The 14,435-nt window shown below is 38.6% G+C and overlaps 1 long non-coding RNA gene across 1 annotated transcript; it reads right to left on the minus strand.

The window, feature by feature from the left end:
• Positions 1-1,665: 1,665 nt before the first annotated feature.
• LOC119541518 lies at positions 1,666-5,349 on the minus strand. Its single transcript, XR_005218299.1, has 4 exons — positions 5,236-5,349; positions 4,695-4,724; positions 2,886-2,972; positions 1,666-1,720 (listed from the first exon to the last, which is right to left on the minus strand). It is a non-coding gene; the product is annotated as an uncharacterized LOC119541518 (long non-coding RNA).
• Between the last annotated feature and the right edge of the window lie 9,086 nt (positions 5,350-14,435).

A 14,435-nucleotide genomic window follows, 5' to 3' on the forward strand; every position in this document is an offset into this window, starting at 1 on the left:
TGGCAGAGCAGCATGGCAACATAGAGCTGTTGCAGAGCTTTCTATTCCTTTGGGCCCAACTCAAAACCAGCAGTTTGGGTCATTTCAAAAATGGCCTGCAGTCCACACCCAGAAGATGAATATGTTTTCTCAAAGAATACAAAGAGACCTGCCAGGTTTGGCACATCTTTTTTTTATTGTAAGAGAGGAAAAATACAAACACTTTTTCTTCACCTTAGAAAGGATCTCTCAACATGACTAACACCACTGGGCCCCAGTAATTTCACTGCAGTGAAGGAACCTGAATTTTTGTTGAATTTATTTTCTATCCATGGACACACAAATGTGTTACAAATATGTCTAAAGTAGTTATTCTTCTTCCCAGTTAGATAAAATGAGTATAATATCAGTAAAATGCATCAGCATATCTGGTGGAACAAAAAGGCAATGGAGCTCCCTGGGTACCTAATTATGATACAGAACTAGAGATCTGGAGAGTATAGAGCTGAGGTAGAGAGTGATGGCATGTATCTGGCCTTGTCAGCCTAAAACAATCAGCTTCTGTGGTCTTTGGTCACAGATACTGAGGAAAAAAGTATTAGCCAGATCAATAGCTTCATAGCAGGTACTAGGGAAAATGTCAATTTGCTTAATCAAGAAACCACCAACTGGACCATCAAGAACAAAGTAGCTGCAATTGCAATCATCACCTGATGAAGTTCATGATAATTCACAGGCTTTATCCAAGAACCGTCAGTTGACTGCACAGAGAAGAAAGGTGAATTAAATGGGAATGTGGTGGAATCGTTATCCAAATACTCTGATGAAGTTCACAGTAATTTACAGGCATTATCCAAGAACCATCAGTTGACTGTTCAGGGCAGAAAGGTTAATAGAATGGGAATTTGGTGGGAATCATTATCCAAATGTTCTTGATGGTCACATTAATCTCTGTAATCCCTTCAGGGATGCGGTTTTACTTTTCTTTCCCATTTTCCTAGGGAGAGGCTGTTCTCACAGTTCCACTTGTCCCCTCCTAACATGATGCCCCATAATCCACAGGTCAGGAGTAGTATGGTGATTCTCTCAAGTGATCTTCAATCTTATCTACAAAATATCATCACAGCAACATCTGGACTACAATCTCGTAACCAAGAACTGCAGGCAAACCAAGTTTACACATAAACCTGATCATCACAGGTACCAACACTTTTATTCCTGTAGAACTGGTCTGTTCCCCATGCACTCTAATTTTGCCATGTAATCTCTATTATTATTGCAAGTACCAAAAGATCAGCCATACCCTTGCCTGCTCGCATTTCATCTACTATTTTGGAAAAAGAAAACATCCAATTTTAATTGCTGCTCATGATTATTCTTTATTTGAAAGCAGATTAATTGGTTGAGAGAGATTAGGGGCATAGGAGGCAATCAAATGAAATAAAATGACGGCAATCCTTTTCCAGCTGGAGAAACTGCTAACAGTCCAGTCTAGGCATGCGTCTGACTCCATCTCAGGGAAATCGTACAGTCGGTAAAGGTGCAATAGGTGGGACAGAGGGGAGAGGCGGGAGAGGCGGGAGAGACGGGAGAGGCGGGAAAGACGGGAGAGGCGGGAGAGGCGGGAGAGGCGGGAGAGACGGGAGAGGCGGGAAAGACGGGAGAGGCGGGAGAGGCGGGAGAGACGGGAGAGGCGGGAGAGACGGGAGAGGCGGGAGAGGCGGCAACCATGGAACTTTTTCTGTAAAATAAAAAACATACTGTCACAAGGGTAACAAAATCCGATCAGAGGGTTGTTTACTTAAAATCTACAAGGAGAATAACAAGTGTCAAAAGGCACTGATTCAATGGAATCAAAGGAATCTGGGCTTAGGTTACTAGAAATGAGATTAGAGGAAAGATCCTCTGAACATTCACTGTCCAAAAATTTAGAATCTACTGCTGTGGATAAGTGCCTAGGTAGACTGAAAGCTGTAGGTAGAACAGGAGTAAGGCAAGGATGCGTTTCTCATACAAAAGGACAGAGAGCATTCCACCCTTCTTATGATAATGTTAGAGTCGTCTTCTCTGCCATGGGCTGCTCAATAGCTCCATGAACAGGTGTCAAGCAATGATCCAGACACTGATATACAAACAAAATTTGGAAAAGACACAGGCAACTAAAATTACATGAGTTCTAACCCAAACACCATTTCTTACACCCCATGTGTTGAAGGAAAAGTTGCTGTTTACTTATTTACTTATCTTTAAATTTTTTACCTCATAGAGCTGCTGTACGTTTAAAATTATGTTTTTATGCAAAATGTAAACACAATTCCAATATATATTCTTCTCAACAAATTTGCAATGATGAATATGAAAGTTGAAGGTGAGAGATAAATAAACAAAGAATAGGAAAACTGTACTGACCCTACATGAATGTCAACATTACCAAAAATAACCTTAAGAACACTTAAACCCTTAAGAGCCAAGGGAAGTCTCAAGATGAAGCTATTTTCCATTATAGGACCTTTTCAAAAGGTGGAAAGAAATATGCTGATTGGAGCAAACGAATACAAAACACCTTCCAACATATTTATCTTATTTGAGGTCTTTCCAATGACATTGCTGGTAAAGATGAAGTATCTGGTATTGCCCATATTAAAAAGCCATATAAGTAATATGGTTGCCAAGAAGACACAGCGTGCAAATTCCTCTGCTATCGAGGAGACTTTAATGAGTTTCAGCAAACCAAAAGGAATTAGAGTCCAATGAGAAGAAAACAGTGCTTTTATCATTCCTTTTTACTCTAGGACCAACCCCCCCCCCCACACACACACACACAGCAATACAGTCTACAGTAAAAAGAGGGGACTTTAGGAATCCAGGAGACAGATAAAGGAAACATTAGAATAGGGGAATCTTACTAGTTGGACTGGTAGGAGCGGCAGTAGTGGTGGCAGGAGCCGCAGTGGTGGTGGCAGGAGCCGCAGTGGTAGCCTGTGGAGTGGTAGCTGAAATGTGGAAGAAAACTTCAAAGTAAAACACTGACTCCTGCTCAAGGAACAAAATTTGTCCCACCCATGCTTGGATGCATTCCTCAGTCTGAATTCATCTCTGCAAAGCTGCCATCCATTCTGTCATCCCTTCACACTGGACATGTCCTGTTCCTTTCCCTCTTCTGCTCCCAACATAGCCCTGGAATTGCTGAGACAGGTAATATCTGAGGCTTTTCTCCAATGTCATCAGGAATGATAGATCGGAAGGTATACATTTTATCTCACCAATGAGCCCAGCAGACCCATCAACTCGTTTTCTCGATCTCAGGGACTACTACTCAGAGCTAAAAAGATGATCCTTAGCACTCTGGTATTCTGACATCCTTCCAAAGAATAAATCATGATTGAATATTTTCTACTGCAACAAATATGAATTTTTGTAGAGGGAGAAATTCTACAGGAGAGGAGAAAAAAGATTAAGTGTATTCATATTAAGAACAAGATGTATCTCAAATTAGATTAATAATATCTCTTCATTGTGATTAAATCACCTTCCTCAGCTTCTGCTCCAACAGGGTCACGCTTGTCTCACCATTTCTTTTGTCAGAGACTCCATCTCTACAGCAATAATTGTGAGAGATGCCGTAGACAGAAGGGGAGATTTGGTACTATCCTTGCAATAATAAAATAACCCCAGAGTCTCTGTCACACATTCCATGTTCAAAGGTTAATTGGCATAGAGTTATTAGAACTCTCTCTCCTTATACCTTACACGAAAGCTACTATAATCAGGAAGATCACAACAACTTGCAATAACAGGATTTCCCCACCTCTATCCCACACTCTAGCAATTCTGTCTCAGGCATCATTCAGGTGAGAGAATATATTTCAAACTTGACCCCACAGGCCAGGTAGCACTTAGGACACAGTGTGAAATTCTGGTTGGAGTCAGAGAAATTATGTCCAAAGGATAAAAATCCCCAAGCTTTATAGCACCAGAGAAGAAATCCTCATAATTTCTGCATGAGTGCCACCTGCACCTACACACTCACACACACACACACACACACACACACACACACACACACAAGGCACAGGATACACAGGATGCTTTGGAAGTAGGAAAAGAAGGAACAGGGACTTTGGTCCACCAACTAAGTTATTGGACCACAGTGTAGAAGCAAACATTAGCCTAAATAAGGCAAATATACAATTACAAGAAAGAACATATTGGATCCTGTTTCTTGCAGATGCCAAATGCCACATCCCAACTCCCATGGCACCTAATGCAGATTTAAATATCTGCATCTATATTGCCCCTAAGACATTACAACCTCTTCCTTCATTCTGAGATTTACTGACCTCAATTCACAGAATGACTATCTTTTAAGCTCTCCAAATTATGGCAAGCAAAACTACAATACAAGCATCTCATAAAATTCTTAGGCCACCATAAAATGTCACATTCCCCTTTTCTTTCTGCTGGGAAAGAAAGAAAGAATAGTTCACAATTCATATAAATCCATTTCAGAGGATTCATGTTGCAAATGAAAAGTAAAAGAAATAAGCAGGATTTTTTTAATCAAAACAAACTTTTGAACCAGGATATTGGCCTTCCACATTTTCCAGGATTTCCATACACCTTGGATATTCCCTATTATTGCTGAATCTTTGACAAGAGGTTAGAAGAGGAAAACAGTCACTGCAAAAGGGCAACAAGTGCAATTGCAGACTCACCACTGGTAATTGGAGCATCTGTTGTATTCTCTGGAAAAAGTAAGAATATAAGTTAGAGTTGTGATAAATACTAGCTTGGGTGGAGGGAGAAGAGAATACAGAAAACACTTGTGCAATTTAAGGCATCTTGGTATGGGGTGTAGAATTTGAGGGGGAACAGATCCACATACAATATAAAATAACACATATCCACTAAATAAGCTGACATGATTTTGTTTTTCCTTTCCTGAGTATATAACCCTAATTACATTCCAAAAAAGATTTTAATAAAAATTACAATAATGATGCTGGGTTCTCATGGTATTCACTGGCTGACAGTGAGTGTGGAGTAGAGCAAGGATCTGACTGAAATTGGAAAGCATAAGGGTGGAGTCAACTCTGCTTTGAATGATCACTTAAATCAGTGATAAACCTTGAGAATGGACATGGAATGGAAGTGTCAGCAGTCTGCCTACTCTCCCATTGGTCACACAAAGGTTCAGTGAGAATCTAGACGTTTCGTTCCTCCAAATCTTATTTTCAGATAAGATTCTTCACTTACGGCCAGAGACCAGGACGGTGGAAACTCCAACCAGCACCAGGAGTACCGAGAGCTTCATTGTGAGGAAGGGCAGAGCAGGAGCACAAGCAGGAAAGCTTAAAGCCCAGGTGGAGCTGGGTGATGACTCCCACATCCCAGATACTGGCACTATATAGGCCAAGGGCACCAATCATGAGCTGCCAGATCAGAATCCGGGTTTGTCAATACCAGGAACAGGTGATGTTCAGAGAAACCACTAGAGAATCAACTTTTCAGCCAGAGGCCCTTTGAAAAGGTCATGAGATTCAAGTTCTTGACTCTGACCCAAGTTTCAAATTTAAGAATTTTCCTAATGAAATCTTTTCCAAGCAACACTCTCCTTTCAGGATTCCTCTCACCCTTATGGGCTTGAGTAGCACTGTAATTTCTGACAAGCTGAAAAGGTCTCATACCCAGCCCAACTGATTTATTCATACCCACATTACTGCTTTTACAGACATTATAAGTTGTAAATGGCAAGCTTGCTTAGTCATATTTCTACTCGAAAGGTAATAATCAGGGCAGAGGAGGCCAATCCAAGAACCACCATCATTAAGTCATACTATTTATTCCTCAAGCCACTGCCTTCCTCCTCTGTGTGTATTTGAGGATAATTGCCATTTATGTACACAACAAGTACAACAAAGAACTCCAGAAGCAAATCTGACCTCTCTGGATTTAAAGCATTCTTGCATAAAGATTCAAAGTCATGGAGGATTTTGAAAAACATTAATTTCCCATACATTCAAAGAATGAATTCATTATTGAACATATATATCAGCACTATCATGTTCCATGCACATTGCAAAGCATTAGAGAAGGTGCAGTGAACATACCACACACAAAAATCCCGAGTCAGGCATCTTATTCAGGGAACCATTCCCTAAGGAAAAAAAAATGCCTTATTATTACAGTTTATTACATCAGAGACAGCAGAGTAACATTAAAAATAAAAATGGCACATGGAATCATAAAGAATGTTGTTATAGACAGAAGTGTGGAGTTCTGTGGCCAAAGGAGAAATTATTAAGAAGGAGACATTTGAACAAAGATTTGAAGGAGCTCAGGATTGAACCATGTGGTATCTTTGACAATTGCATTCCATGGGGAAGAAAAATCAAGTCCTAACACACTATAGTATTTCAAATACTATATTTGAAATATAGTATTATTTGAACACAGCCCCACAGAGCACTAACTCATGCAATGTTTGAGCACAGCCCCACAGAGCACTAACTTATGACAATTAAATTCTCAGTCATTAGGATATTGAGGAAACATGCATCCAAGCTGTTAAATAAACACAACAAGCTCATAAATACAGGAGTGAAAGATCTACATCCAAATTCCAACCAAGGGTTGAAAACTGAACATGGTTCCAAGGGAGACACAGAACATCTCCTGAAATAACAAAAATGATGGAGTGTTCACTGAATTCTAAAGATGCTTTCTCTTCGGGTGAATAGCAGTAATCATTAAAAAGGATTTTTTATTCTTACGAATAATGCCTTTGATAACACCCCACATTAGAGAATCTCTGCCATCCGTAGCAACACTGAATATCTATCCTCTTTTTCATATAAAAGTCCATAAAGCCACAGTAGCCACTGGATATGTCAAGACGTGCTGGACAGGCCCCCTCGTGAATGGATAGGATGGGTGGACTTGAAAGGAGGGTGGTCCTGAAGCTTAGGAAAGAGCTGTCTCCCCTGTCAAAACTAACCTCACCTCTGCAACTAAGTACTGAGCTGTCATATATGACGACAAGTAAGCATGAGCTAAAATTGGCAGCAGGGGTTATATTCATTACATTTCAGTTTTCTACTCCATAGAAAATGTATATTCCACACAGAGTCAAAATTATATTCTTGCCTCTTGACTCAACTGGGAGTGTAGGATGCCCGAGGATTCCAAAACCCCACAGAATATTTAAATATCTACTAACAACAGAAGAACTATCTTCCTCAGCACTCGAGAAAAGTATTAGATAGTGTCAGTAGCAAAGAGTTCACTGCATCAAGAAAATATAGCTTAAGAAACAAAGGGATCTCATGACAACCTTGCAGCCCCCTACCCCACCCCATTTCCTACATGGTGTGCTGCTAGCTTGCACACTCAATGTGGGTCGCTGGTTCTTTTCCAGAGGGAACAGAGTAACCCCTATGTGCATACTTGGGTGACTGTATGTCAGTGCCAATCCATCCAGTGGCACCATGAAGGACTTAACCAGGAAAATTATCTCTGACTTTCCCTCCAGGACTTGTCCTGCAGGCCAAAGCAGGTTGCCATGAACTAAATCAATGTGTGTAACAATCAAATGAAAGAAGCCTGGGGAAAAGAATTGCTGGCTTTAAAACAAACAATAGAACACCAAAAGGGTGAAGAAAGTCTATTTCAATGGGACTGATGGGGCCATTCAGATATGGTTTTAGAAGAATTTATATGACAACCTTCATGTCCATGACAGCACACATGCTCTGAAAGACGGAAAGGATACAGCAATTTAGATTCAGGCTAATCTTCTTGGTAGAAGGACTAACTCTGACAGAGCACTAGTCAACATGGAGTCAATTTACAAAGAATTTGATAGACATTTTTGCTTTAGGCTGATCTGTTAGCTCTTAAAGCACAAGAAAATCTCTGTCACAATACTATCTAGATACAAACTTAAGGAGCAGACACTAGAGTGAATAAATTCCAGACATAATGCATAAAAATAAAAAATGAACAGTGTAGAAACAGCTTACAAGCCAAACAAAAAACAGGAAATTGTCAGCCATCCAAAGGAACAAGATAATGCTACAAATATCACCATGAAGAATATCAGATGTTGTATGTACATACCAAAGTCTTTTCAAATTGTTATTCAACATGTTTAAAGTGCTAAAGGAAAATGCAGGGAATGAAAGATATCAGAGAAACAAAAAATAAACAAAAAGAGAGTATCAAAAAAGAGATGGAACTATAAAAGGAAACAAACAAAAATACAGGGATTGAAGACCACAATAATTGGAATTAATAATTCCTAAGAGGGTTTCAATAGAAGATTGGAGATCATAGAAGAAGAAAACAATGAACTCAAACATAAGACAATAGACATTATCCAAGATGAGTTGCGGAAACGAATGAAGGTCTGAAGCTTGCAATAACATGGATGTACCTTGAAGACATCATGCTAAGTACAATAAACCAGATGTAAAGGGGAAAATATTGTATGAGCTTGCTTATATGAAATAATTGTAATATGCAAATGTATAAAATCAGAAACTGGAATACAGGTTACCAGGGGCTGAGGTGAAGTTTGGGAATGGGAGTTAATGTTTAATTTGTACAGAGTTCCTGTTTGGAAAGATGGAAAATTTTGGTAATGAAATTGATGATGGTGGCACAACATTACGAATGTAATTAACATCACAAATTACATAATTGGTAGTGGATAAAATGAGGACTTTAATACTGTGTATCTGTTTCCAGAACAAATTTTTTTTACTTAGAATATATATATGCACATATATGCTGGAGAGAGAAAGAGAAATAGAATACAAGGAAGTAAAGAAAAAGTAAGACATAAATGAAGGTTATTCTCTGAGTAAAGCCGGTATGGAATAAACCCAAAAGCCCATCCACTCAGATCCCCCTCAACAAAACTGGATGCAAAATTCAAAGTTTGCCCACAGGATGGTTACTTATTTTAGTGTGCCTTCCACTGTGCTTGGCAACTGAAAAACAGTAAGAAGCAGTTAGACTTACCAGAGAGAGGTGAGGTGATAATTAGCTTGCTGGGGGAGAAAAAAATTAAGTGTGTAAAATTAAAGTCCAAAATATTTTGGCTTTCAAGTTGCAGGGTTGCATGATGGAATCTGAGAAGGGAAGACTTTAAGCCCCCAACCGAAGCTTCAGTCAGAACAGCTCAACTTTGATCTGTCTCTACAGCTGGTTTCCAAATATGATTTGAACAATGGGATAGTGTAATTTTACAACAGAGTGGTGCTTCAAAAATTATTCTTTTTAGCATCAACATTTTCAAAGGGGTAGAAAACTCAATATAATATAGATAAATATTTAAAATATACTCAAAGAAACCACAATTTTTTCTATTAAATGAACATCATACACGTTGAATATTGATATCAAAACTACATACATTTCTTTTCCACATCACTAAATTCAATTTTTGTATCATATATTTTATATACATTTATAAGTATGATAGACCCCTATAGAGCCAAACTAATAAATACAGTGCATTTATAGTTTATATGTGCCCCAGAATATTTATTCCTACTAAAAAAATAGGTAGGGAAACAAGTTTGTGACATTCACAGTCAACATAAATCCAGACTGCATCTCTAAAATTTCCTCTACTCCCCTTTTAGCTTTTCATTATAAAATAACCTAAGTATAAAGGAGAATTAGAAGATAGTTGAAGTCATCAGAATTTCTACCACAATGAGATAGCCATTACAATTTTGTATAAAAATTTTATGCATATACATAAGCATGCATTTAATACTTTTTATCTAATTAAGCCCTAATTCATATGGCATTTTTATATTTTCCATTTTTTGGAGAGCTGAAACCAGGAGAGCTGTACAGTTAATATCCATGTTCCTCCAAGAATAGTGTGCCCTACTTTCACTGCCAGCACTAAAATATACACTGTTTACTCTGATATGCATGCTTCTTCCATAAATTTATCAAGTTTATACCATCATTTCCAAAGGCACATATATTCACATTAATGAATAATATGCATACTATAGAAAATATTATCATATTTTATATTATTATATTACAGATTGTACTTTGGATATTCAATACTATATTTTAAAAATCTGGTTTAGTTCAATGCCATGGCTCAATTTCATTCATTTCAATAGCTGAATTATATTCTGTGGGTTTGGAGATAACATAGCTTATTCAACCTATCCTTGGTTTGGTGAATTCAGGTCATATTCAGTTTTTGCATACAACCAACCAGGCAGCAAGTAATTACTTTCTTATGTGCTCTTAACTACTAAAGATTTTAAATCTGCATGATACATTGCCAAAAGTAGATTTTGTAACTCAAATAATATGTGTAATTTTCATTTTAATAGATATAATCAAATTTCCTTGCCAAAGTTGTGTTAATTAATATTTGCTATCGCAAAGCAAGGGACCACTTTCTCAAGCACCTCTGTGAACAGTGTATGTGATCTTAATCTTAATATTGGCCAATCTGAAAGGTGAAGAGCAATATTGATTCTATTGATTTGCATTTCCTTGATAGCTGAGAAGATTTCCTGTGGTTGGTAGAATATTTGAATATCCTCTTCCATGATTTGCCTATTCAAATGCTTTCCTCCATTATCAATAAGGATTTCTGTTATTATAAATTTGAGGACTTAGACTTATAACAAATATTAACATTCTCTCCGTCATAAAAACCACAAAATTTTCCAATCTAATACTTGTCTTTTAAAATCATACACAATATATTTGCCATGCAAATATGTTGTACTTTATTTAATCAGTGATAAATTCTTTGTTATAACTTCCAGGTAAATTAATTAGAAAAACTTGTGACTAAAGACACTTTAATAAATTGCACTTTCTATATTTTTACATGCAAAGCTCAATTTCTTCCTAATGCCCAGATTTAACAAAGATCAGCATCCTAACCCTAGTCATCAGTGCACACACAAATTTGGAGCATAATTTTATGGGACACTAGGCTCTGAGAGAAAACCTTAACAGAAGCCCAACCCTGAAAACAGGTCTCAGAAAGAGTCATAAAATAATCAAGTTCAAAACCAGATCCCAACATCGTCCCTGCACAGTACACAGAAGTTGGAACAACCTGCGGCAGTCATGGACTGGGTTGGAGCGAGGACACGTGGCTGAGTTTCAAAAGCAGTTTAAAAGAAGAAAGGCTAAGGGTGGGGGTCTGATACAGAGTATATAATTAAGAATAGAAGTAAAGGGAAGTGCTTGGCTAAGGGGAGACCCAGTGGGATTCTGTATTAGGACAAAAAGTAAGATCTCACCCTGTTCTCACATCAGAAGAGCTAAGGTGCGCCGGAGGCTGCACAGTGACTGTACAACATTAAAAATCTGAATGTGTGCACCAAGCACAATATATAGACACAAAATGCTTCTACTATTTTTCAATACACATGATTTCTGTTGTACAATGTTATCATTCAATCAGCTTAAATATCACCTCTTCAGGGAAGACTGCAGTGGTTTCTGTGATGGTTAGGTTCATATGTCAACTTGGCCAGCTGATGGTGTACAGGTGTCTGGTCAAGCAAGTCCTGGCCTAACTGTTACTGCAAGGACATTTGTGGCTGGTTAAGAAACCAGAAGGCTGGTTTATTAAATCATCAGTCAATTGTAATCTGTGACTGATTACATCAAGGAAGGGGGTATGAACCAACTTCTGTTTTGTTGATTCCCTCTATTGATTTCTTGTTCTAAATTTCATTTATTTCTTCTCAATTTCATTTATTCTTCTCTAATCTTTATTTCTTTCCTTCTGTTTGCTTTGAAGTTTGTTTGCTGCTCTTTTTCTAGTTTCTCCAGGTGAACAGTTAATTCCTTGATTTTTGCTCTTTCTTCTTTTTTAATATAGGCATTTAGGGCAATAAATTTCCCTCTCAAGAATCAGTTGTGTTCCTATACACTAATAACAAGCAATCTGAGGAGGAAATCAAGAAAAAATTCCATTTACAATAGCAACGAAAAAAATCAAGTACTTACGAATAAACTTAACCAAGGACACAAAAGACCTATACACCAAAAACTATAAGAAATTGTTAAAAGAAAGCAAACAGAACCTAAATAAATGGAAGGACATACTGTGATCATGGATTGGAACACTAAATATAGTTAAGAGGTCAAGTCTACCTAAGCCAATTTATAGATTCAATGCAAAACCAATTAAAATCCCAACAGCTTACTTCACAGAAATAGAAAAACTAATAACCAAATTTATTTGGAAGGTCAGAGTGCCCTGAATAGCCAAACTATCTTATGAAATAGCAATGTAGTGGGAGTTCTCACACTACCTGACTTTAGACCTTTTTACAAAGTGGAGGGAAATATCATAAAAACTGGTTTCCTAGACCTTATACCCAAGGCACAAGCAACCAAATAAGAAATAGGTAAATGGGATCTCCTCAAAATTGAACCCTTTTGTGCATCAAAGGACTTTGTCAGCAAAGTAAAAAGGCAGCCTATGCAATAGGAGACAATATTTGGAAACTATATTTCAGATAAGGGTTTAATGTCCAGAATACATAAAGAGATCCTACAACTCAGCAACAAAGAGACAAAAAACCCAATTAAAAAGTGAGCAAAAGACATGGACAGACACTTTTCTGAAGAGGAAATACAAATGGCTCAACTTCACTGGCTATTAGGGAAATACAAATCAAAACCACAATGAGATATCATTTCACACCTACTAGAATGGCCATTATCAAAAAGACAGAAAATTACAAGTGCTGGAGAGGATGTCAGAAAGAGGCACACTTTTTCAATGATGGTGGGAATGTACAATGATGCAACCACTTTTATTAAACCCTTATCTGAAATGTAGTTTCCAAATATTGTCTCCTATTGCATAGGAAGGCAGTGTGGTGGTTCCTCAGGAATCTAAGTATAGAATTGTCATATGATCCACCAAATACATTACTAGGTATGTATTTGGGGGAACTGAAAGCTAAGACACGAACAGACATTTGTAAACTGATGTTTATAGCAGCATTATTCATGATTGCCAAGAGATGGAAACAGCCCAAATGTCCATCAACGGACAAGTGGATAAGCAAACTGTGATATATGTACATACAATGGAATATTACACAGCTGTAAGATAGAATAAGGTCATGAGCAAATGACAACATGGATGAAACTTCAGGACATTAGGTTGAGCAAAATTAGCCAGAAACAAAAGGACAAATAGTGTATGGTGTCACTAATATAAAGTAAAATTAATGAGCAAAGGGTGACAATTAAAGGTGAGAACACAGGGCCTCAGGAGCTAGAAAGAGGGTAGAGATCAGGCATTTGTTGCTGAAGAAGTATAGAATGTTCAACAGGATTGATTGTATACATCCAGAAAAGGGCAGCAAATACTGTGAGGTAGCACAATATTGCAAGCACACTGAACAAACATGACTACAAGTACATTTGAAAAACAAATGCGGAAACTGGGGGCAAGATGGCAGACTGGTGAGCTGTATGTTTTAGTTACTCCTCCAGGAAAGGAGGTAGAAAGCCAGGAACTGCGTGGACTGGACACCACAGAGCAATCTGACTTTGGGCATACTTCATACAACACTCCTGAAAACGTGGAACTGCTGAGATCAGCGAAATCTGTAAGTTTTTGCGGCCAGGGGACCCGCGCCCCTCCCTGCCAGGCTCAGTCCCGTGGGAGGAGGGGCTGTCAGCTCCGGGAAGGAGAAGGGAGAACTGCAGTGGCAGCCCTTATCAGAAACTCATTCTGCTGATCCAAACTCCAACCATAGATAGAAGGAGACCAGATACCAGAGAATCTGAGAGCAGGCAACCCAGCAGAGAGGAGACAGGCATAGAAAAAAAACAACACGAAAAACTCCAAAATAAAAGCGGAGGATTTTTGGAGTTCTGGTGAGCGTGGAAGGGGGAAGGGCAGAGCTCAGGCCCGAGCTCAGGCCCTGAGGCGCATATGCAGATCCCGAAGAAAAGCTGATCTCTCTGCCCTGTGGACCTTTCCTTAATGGCCCTGGTTGCTTTGTCTCTTAGCATTTCAATAACCCATTAGATCTCTGAGGAGGGCCCTTTTTTTTTTTTTTTAATCCTTTCTTCTTTTTCTAAAACAATTACTCTAAGAAGCCCAATACAGAACGCTTCAAAGACCTGCAATTTGGGCAGGTCAAGTCAAGAGCAGAACTAGGAGAGCTCTGAGACAAAACGCAATAATCCAGTGGCGGAGAAAATTCACTAAACACCACAACTTCCCAAGAAAAGGGGGGTGTCCACTCACAGCCATCATCCTGGTGGACAGGAAACACTCCTGCCCATCGCCAGCCCCATAGCCCAGAACTGCCCCACACAACCCAGTGTGACGGAAGTGCTTCAAATAACAGGCACACACCACAAAACTGGGCGTGGACATTAGCCTTCCCTGCAACCTCAGCTGATTGTCCCAGAGT

Source organism: Choloepus didactylus, chromosome 8, assembly GCF_015220235.1.
Source record: "Choloepus didactylus isolate mChoDid1 chromosome 8, mChoDid1.pri, whole genome shotgun sequence".
In the NCBI taxonomy this organism is placed as follows: domain Eukaryota; kingdom Metazoa; phylum Chordata; class Mammalia; order Pilosa; family Megalonychidae; genus Choloepus; species Choloepus didactylus.